Source organism: Echinops telfairi, unplaced genomic scaffold (assembly GCF_000313985.2).
Source record: "Echinops telfairi isolate 266 unplaced genomic scaffold, ASM31398v2 ScPeMD7_18;HRSCAF=68, whole genome shotgun sequence".
Taxonomy (NCBI): Eukaryota; Metazoa; Chordata; class Mammalia; order Afrosoricida; family Tenrecidae; genus Echinops; species Echinops telfairi.
In genome coordinates this window covers 58021166-58029887 of record NW_022103915.1, presented here as the reverse complement: position 1 = coordinate 58029887, position 8722 = coordinate 58021166, and the positions used below count along the sequence as shown (strand labels likewise).

Below are 8722 nucleotides of genomic sequence, written 5' to 3'. Positions count from 1 at the left end.
TACGAGGCATGAAGGGACTTCCAAGGGTGGCTGTGTAGAAGAAAAGCCACTTATCTCACATTGTGCAGGTTGAGGTACAGGCAGGGGTGGCTAGGTCATTGCACATTGAGCTGCCAATCATAAGGTCAGTGGTTCAAACGCAGCAGCCACTCTACAGATTTTTAAAGATCCAAAGGTTTGGAACCCCAAAGACACAGTTCTCCTCTGTCCTAACTGGTCACTATGAGTCAGAATCGATTAGATGGCGTCAGGTTTTCCCTTTTGAGATGGGAGATTGCTCAGTAGATACAGAGACTGCAAGTTGGATCCTGCAGAGTCAGAACACAGCTTGAGAGGAGAGGGGGAAAAAAGGAAGATTGAAAAGGCACATCTATGGAACGTGTGAGGGCAATTTAGAGTGTAGAAAATGTAAGACCATCACAATTTTCATGAATATTTTGAAGACCTAAAATTTCTTCTTCAAATTATTCAGTAAACAGAAACGGAAAAGTAACAGTAAAATCCAACGCATTTTACTACACTTGATCTTAGCCAAAAGACTGAGAAACGATAGCACAATACATTTTAAAATATAGAAGTCTATATATACATAATTCATGTTAAATGCTTAGTTGCCTGGATATCCACATGCAAATCAGTTGAAGAAACAAGAATTACAGGGAAATCAGTCCCAAAGCAGACCAATTATGCTTACATAAGATTTCAGGACAGATCTAAAAAGTTTATATGGATCCAACTATACCACGGCATGAGAAAGAACTAACAACAAAGCTTCAAAACACTTGTAGAACAATAAAACTAAAAGATAATGGAAAGTGTTCCTTGAACTTTTTAACCTCTTATTTCCCTGGCCCCCGCACCCTTGTACTGAGATAGAGATTACTGTGAATTTATGAGGCAAAGCTTGAAAAAAATAAAGACAATATCATACCGTAGACAATGCAAGACTACTGAAGATACCTAGATGGAATATGCCCAGTCTTCACCACCCTCCTCTACAACAATGTCTGCTTTTCGAGTTTATAACTATGCAAAGTACATTTGGTTCATGGTCCAGGAGTATCAGCATTGCCAGGGATTTTACTAGAAACACAGAACCTCAGGTTTAACATAAAAAAGAATTGAAAAACTCTCACACCTCTATAGAGTAGATTCAGACCGATAGTGACCTTATAGGACACAGTATACACCTCAGGGAGTCATTACTCCCATTACTATTTCTGAAGCATTTATTTACCTTGGATTCCATCCATCGAGCAATCTTAGTTAAACAAATGACCATACACTAGTCTAACAGGGTTAATGAGGTAAAACTAAGACACATCTTTCTACACAGGAGTTCAAACCCCTAATCTTTCAGTGGGCAGCTAAGTGCTTCCCCACGTTTCCCTGAGAGATCCTGAGGGTACCCCTCAGTAAGGAAAGTGAATTTCCCATAGCACTGGCCTTTCAGGGTTCTCTAAATTAGTGTGGGAATCCACCGGTCATACGGATCTCCATCCCAAGCACCCTTTTCCTCAAAGACACACTGAAAGGAGCGAGGGGAGCCTGTGCGCTCGTCTGCTTGATGGAGTTGGGTCTGGTTGCTGCAGATTGGAACCCGACATAATGGAGATCATTCAAGGGCACCCTGCAGATGCCTCTCCTCTGCGCTCTCCTCTTTGTTCTGAACCCAACGCACTTGTAGTGAGAAGGATGAGGAAGAAAGTGAGGGCATGGAGTCCTGAATGAACTGATTACACCAGGAAGACTGAATTAGCTTAATTGGCAAGAGTGAAGAAATAGTAGTCATGAGGTAAAGTAAATTTAGTTATAGAGAAGTAAAGAACATTTATTTTTATATATTCAAGAATGAAGTCTAAAGATTTTAAGAAGTTTTTCATTTAAAACTGTTAAAATAAAATTAGGCCTTCTTATCTAATAGGCTAATTTTTAGTTATTAGAACTTATGGGGTATTTTTTGTAGAATTATCTCCTCACTGAAAATAAAAGCAAAACCAACTAAATCCTTCTTGTATCCTGTAAGAATGGAATTAGTCATTTTATTGCAGTTCACCCTTCTTTTTGGTGACAAATTCCAAAGTATACTCCCCTTGAAGCATATTTTTTCCTCTGAGAAGGCAAAAGCTCCCAGACCGTAAGTGGTTAAAGTTGCCTAAAGCTCTATAATATATGTGATGCAAGTAGTAAGAATACTGACTGTGTCCTAGAAAGGAGGCAAGTCGTCACCCATTTTTGTCTGGAGTTGCAAGGATATACATCTTACTCCATTGATTCCCCTACGCATGCATATTATAGCAAGGGAATGCATTTCCTTCGTTGTTCCTAGACCCCTCAGTCCTCGTTCGCTCAGCAGCAGTTTGCATACATGATTAACACTCAGATAGCATTTTCCACATTAACCTTGCGATGTCTGATAGGGAGGACAGAGACGGATACTGTCTTGCTGAAATGCATGCACATAATCCATAATGAATAACCGCAGCTCCTTGGTGACTATGACAGGGCATCACAAGCAAAAGGAGGTCCAGTTTGAGGAAGCTGCGGAATCCGAAAGAGCAATATTTCACTCTTTGGATAAGCATGCCATTTAAAACACCAGTGAAGTTCCTCCTGATTTAGTTAGCCCACGCCTCTGATTACTGTACCCCAGGAGATTCCGCTTTGATTTAGGTTCTGCTGAATGGTGTGATTTCTCAATTCTTTTTAACATGGTGTAAAATACAGCAAAAATAAAAGGAATAACAATAATAAGATTTAATATAAGAACAAGGGTTCCAGAGGGGTAGAGCAGGGGAGGGCAAGGATAAAGAAGAGCTGATATCAGAGTGCAAGAAGAAAGAAAATGTTTTGAAAATCATGGCAGCAACAATTGTATAATCATGCTTGATCTATTTGAACTATGGATTGTTATAATATCTGTAAGAGCTCCCAATAAATTGGGGGTGGAGGGAGAAAGAGGTGTCAATCTACTTCCATAAGCATACAGCAGGTTTAACCTGTCCTCTATAAGCAGGTTTAACCTGTCCTATAAGGTCACAAGGAGTGGGAATCAAATGACAACAAGGAGTTTGGGGGTTTTATTGCTACCGTCCACTCATCTCTCTGTCAGTTTGTCATACTGTGGTGACATCTGTGTTGCTATAATGCAGGAAGCTATGCCACCAACATTTTATGTACTAGCAAGGTAATACAAAATGGATAGATTTTAATAGCACTTCCAAACTAAGAAAGACCAGAAATAAATGCCTAGTGATTTATATCTAAAAGTTAGTCAGTGATCCATGGGCCACCAAAAATGGCCTCCAAAACAACAATGACCATGATGATGGCACAGAGCAGGAAACGTTTTCCGATGTTATATACAGGGTCACCACGAGGCTGGAGCCATGGGCTGCTAAAAGAAGAAATCTCTCTCTATTGGAAGAGGTCTGGTCACAGTGTTCCTTAAAGGCAAGGATGAGTGACTCATCTTACATCCTTAGGACATGTTATCAGGAGAAACCAGTCCCTAGAGAAAGACATCATGTTTGGCAAAGAAGAGAGGCAGTGAAGGAGAGGAAGAATCTCAACGAGATGGATTGACATTGTGGCTACAACAAATGGGCTCAAGCACAGGAATGGTTGTATGGATGGCTCAGGACCGAGCAGTATTTCATTCTGTTGAGCATAAGGTCACTGTGGAGCCATGGCACTTTTAATATTCTTCTTTAGCACCATGATTCAAATGCCTATCTCACCACCATAGAGTCAATTCTGACTCATAGTGATCCTATAGGACAGGGTAGAACTGACCCGTGAATTTCCAAGACTATAACTCTATAAGGGAGTAGAAAGTTGATATATCTTCCAAGGAGCTAGCTGGTGGTTTGAACTGCTGACTTAAGGTTAGCAGCCAAACTCATAACCACTAAGCCTCGAGATCTCTTCATTTTGCCCATATAATCTTTCAATATTGTAACTCAAGCCTTGAATGTTCACCTGAGTTCTTTCAGTTTAAGATATGCTGAGTGTTTTTTGAATTCTGGTTATGCCTTCTGGTTTTCAAATTCTAGGGTTTATATATTTCATTATATCTCTGTTAGATATATAAATATATGTACATAAGAGTTCAAAGGTCAAAGATCTTTACTCTTTTCTTTCTGTGCCATCACTGCTCTGCAAGCAGAGTGCTAAAGATAACTTTCAGTGCTGTTTCATTTATAAGATGTGAGCGGGTTGAAAGGAGTTGAAAACATAACGCAATGTACCAGACCTTTTTAATTCTGATACGGAGATTACGGAACGTGACTGTGCATTAGGGTCCTCCTGGTCAGGGCATTCATTCTGTTGGCCTTCGATGCCCCTGCCTCACCCTCCCTATTTCAACTGCCAGTCATCACTGCTTTTCCTCTTCTTTTTGCCTGACAATATTTCTGTTGTTTTAAAAATGCTTATAACACAGCATTCACCGATTCAACACTTGTTACTTGTACAGTTTAATGAGACTAAGTACTTGAATCATCTGGTGCAGCATCGCCAACAGTCTGTGCCATATTTTCCCTCCCCAATAAAGAGAACCAATACCAGCAGTCCTGGTAATAACTGTTAGGCTTTGATCCTGATATATTTGTCTGCTATTTTTCATGTTAGTGAGATCGTACAATATTTTTCTTTTTTCTACTGGATTATTTTATTCAGAATAACGTGTTGGAGGTTCATCTATGTTATGACGTGTATCCCTTTTGATAGCCCCTGCTAACAATTTCTTCTCTGTGTCTTTTCTCATTTGTAGTTCCTTGTCTGCTATGAATTGGGAAGCCAGACAACCATGCTTGTTAAAAATCATCTGTTAAAGCAAAGCCAATAAAGTTCTGACCCTAAGAGCTAAGTCAATGCCTTAGTAACCACTATGGCAGCCTCAAATTCTGCTTTTTTCTTATTTTTAAGTTTGGACTGAGTTCTCAACAAGGGTAGACGTTTCTTATTCAGAAATTCCATGTCTGAATAAGACGGTCATTACTGTAATTTAAAGCATAGTATGTAGCATTCTCCTTCATAAAAATGACAATAAAAGCTTTGTAATATATACCATGAGCATCATGTTTGAACTTAGAATGAGCGTCAAAGCCCCATAGGTCACTTTCAGACATCTCTACAAAAGGCAATCACATCATTAGGGAGCAACATGTTTTTCTTTCTCCCTTTCTTCATTGACTAAAGTGTATTTCCATTTCTCTTTCCCAGGAGAACACTAACTTCAGTTACTCAGAGTTCATATTTTTGACCCAGCTGTCAACAGGAAGGTTCCCAATGAACATTTTTAAACTCTGAGAGATCAGTATACAAATTTGGATAAAGAGCCAAGACATTTCCTTATAATTGCTTGAAAATGTCTCTTATTAGAAGCAAAAGCAAAAGATTAAAATATGAAGTGCTTAGGTCAATTTGTAGGAAGTCCTTAATCATCTTAATAAATGTTTTTATTACAATTATGTTTATCTGGCATTCTTCCCTCTTGACGGAATAACTCATCATCTGAAGCTGAAGTCTTTTAGGTTTGGATTTGCTGAGCCTCTCTCAAATGTCAACAGTAAATATGTTCCCAGTGAATCTACCATACAGATCCACATTCTACAAGGCACACAAGTCCCCTGGCATTTATAAAGAGGTTCACTCAACCTAGTTTCTAGCGTGGAGACACCTAGTACTAGCTCACTAGAACTAGAATCCTCTTATTGTTGGCTTTTGTATGTGCTTCTCCCGCCACCCTGCTCCACTGTACCATTCTCCTTCTCTCACTTTACTAGGGGGCATGAGTCCAACGAGCAGATGAGACCTCCAATCTCACTCTTGGTTTCTAATAAGCACCTAATTAACTTTATTCATCATGCTTTCTGAATAGTACAACCTATATATTGACATCCATTCTTCCAGCAGTCACTCAGTTATATCCTGTCCTTGATTTAACAGAATTCTTGCCTCTGCATTTGCTTGTGTTGGATGTTAAAAGAATTCTTGGTGTTTGGATATACAATAAATATTATACAAATGCATTAATTTATAAAATATTTGCTCACTAAGTGCTAGATGAACAAATTAATATATAAAAATGTATTATGACTATCAAAAGATATTTGACTTGTGGATAATAACAAACTATGGCTAATATTTCAAAGAATGTGACTTCCAGAACACATAATTATGTTCATCCATAATCTGTATATAGACAAAGTCAATTGGACACCAAAACACATCAATTAGTATCAATTCAAACTCATAGTATCAATTCAAACTCATAGCCTCCCTTTATAGTACTGTCCATACTATAAACCTTTGCAGGGATATATAGCCTCATCTTTCTCATGAGGAGCAGTTGATGGTTTTGGATTGCTTTAGTAGTCCAATGCCTACCCAATCAGGAAAGGTGTGTACCAGCGTTGTATATTTTCACCACACTTATTCAATCCATTTTGTGAACAAATAATCCAAGAAGCTGTATTATATGAAGAAGAATGTGGCATTGAGATTAAAAGAAGACTTCATAACAACTTGCATGATGCAGATGGCACAACCTTGCTGACTGAAAGCCAAGAGGACTTACTGATAAATATCAAAGAATATCATTTTCTGTGTAGACTGCACATCAATGAGAGGAAAAGCAAAAATCCTCACAACTAGACTAAGAAGCAACATTTGAATAAACACAGAAATGACCGAAGTTTGAAGTATTTCATAATCAAGGCCCAGGAGAGCAGCAGCCAAGAAATCTGGGTATTGCATTGGAAAAATCGGCTGAGGGTAACCTCTTTGCAGTGTTATAAAGCACAGATAGCATTCTGAGGACTAGGGTGCACCCGACCCAAACCGCGGTCTTTTTCATCACTTTATACCCATGAAAAAGTTGGATACTGATAAAGAAGAGTGAAGGAGAACTGATGCCTTTGATTGTTAGCAAACAATACTGAATATACCATAGACTTCCAGAAGAATGAACAGATGTGTCTTGGAAGAAGTCCAGCCAGAATGCCCCTTAGAAGAGAGGATGGCAAGACCTCAACCCTCACGCTTCAGACAGGAAGCAGTCTTCAGAGAAGGCCATACTTGTTAAAGTAGAAGGTGAGCCCCCCTAAAAAAGAGGTAGACCCCCAATAGGTTGCATCAGCATAGTAGCTACAATAATGGGTTCAAACATCATAATGATTGATCGATGGCAAAGCATCAGGAAATGTTTCTATTTTATATAGGATCACTGCGTCAGGGCCTACTTGACGGCACCTACAGCAACCCAAAATAACATGCAAGTCAAACATGCATGCTAATTCAAATTATCCTATGTATTTTTCCCAGCAAAATATAAAAAATATCAGTGGCACCTAAGGCTTACGTCATTCAGAAAAGTATCTCTCCTTGTGCTATATAAAAGAATGAGTGGTGCTAATAGTAAGAATAAAACTGCAGTTATGCTGTTTGAACTAATTCAAACTTTAATCATTAAACCTGTCTCAGTTGAGTTTAATCATTAACTCTGTCTCAGTGGAGTTTGATATAAAAAGTTATCTCAAACTTCTAAAGATGTATCCTTTTGACTTCTCCCTCATTAATGAAACACAATGTTGTTGTGTTTTTTCCTTTCTATCCTGTATTGCTTTGTCTCTAGATAAAACTTTCTTTCCTTTGTGCTAAGCAGACTATCTTTGCTTAATGGTAAGGGAAGTTTTTCACTTTCAAGTGCTTTTCAGTAATTTTTAAACGTTCTGATTTGTTGTAGATTAGCCTTCTTTTCTTTATCTCTGTTTTTGGCTTATTCTCTATCCCACCTCAATTTTATACAAAATTTAGCTAAGTAACTTGACAGGATGAGCAATAACATGTCCACCCTGGAGTCATCTCTCAAAACGTATGCACATTCATGACCATCTCAGCACCACATCTTCAGCAGAATCAGTCAGTTTACATTTAAGTCTTAGCTCCTCACATGTAACTGGAATAAATCTGAGTAAGTTATTCAGAATTTTTACCTAGCTTTCCTCAAGTATAAAATAGGCTATCTGCTTTATTAATTTATTTACTGTTACCTTCCATCTAATTCGCCCCTGAATCATGACAACCCAACACACAAAAGAAATGAATTTTTATCCAGATCTTTACCCCAGAAATGATTTGCTAAGGGCCAACCATTGTCATCTGATTTAGATGAGATTATCTAGAAAAACAAAATGAGTGAAATATGTGAACATACATAGATAAATAGATGATGGATGATAGATAATTATTAGATGAAACTTTTGAAATGAGTAAGAAAAGTCAAACAGATATGTCCATAGATATTTGAAAAAAAAGTTTTAGATCACACTAAACTGAAACAGATTTAATGATTAAACTTTGAATTCAAGCATAAAAATAAATAGAATGGGTGATAATAGATAGATATATACATAGATAGATACATAGACAGATAAACAGACAAGACAGGGATTTATCTCAGCAAAATGACTAACATGATCGTCAGGAGCCCTGGTGGGAGAGAATTGCAATTTTCAAGTCTGTGTCAGACATCAGGCTGAAGTCCTCTTCTGATTCATGTGAACTGAGGAGCTGAAGAGTCCAAGAACACAGTAATATGGCAAGAACTGCCTTTAGTCCCAAGAATCAAACGATGAGAGTCAAATGCAAGAAAAAGAGAATTCTTCTAAATAGTAATGTATATTTGGTAGATTCACCCCTTCCCCCTCCAAATAGA

General features: G+C 38.1%; 1 pseudogene; it reads right to left on the bottom strand.

The window, feature by feature from the left end:
* Window positions 1–381: 381 nt before the first annotated feature.
* On the bottom strand, window positions 382–551 carry LOC115868795 (annotated as a pseudogene).
* Window positions 552–8722: the final 8171 nt, after the last annotated feature.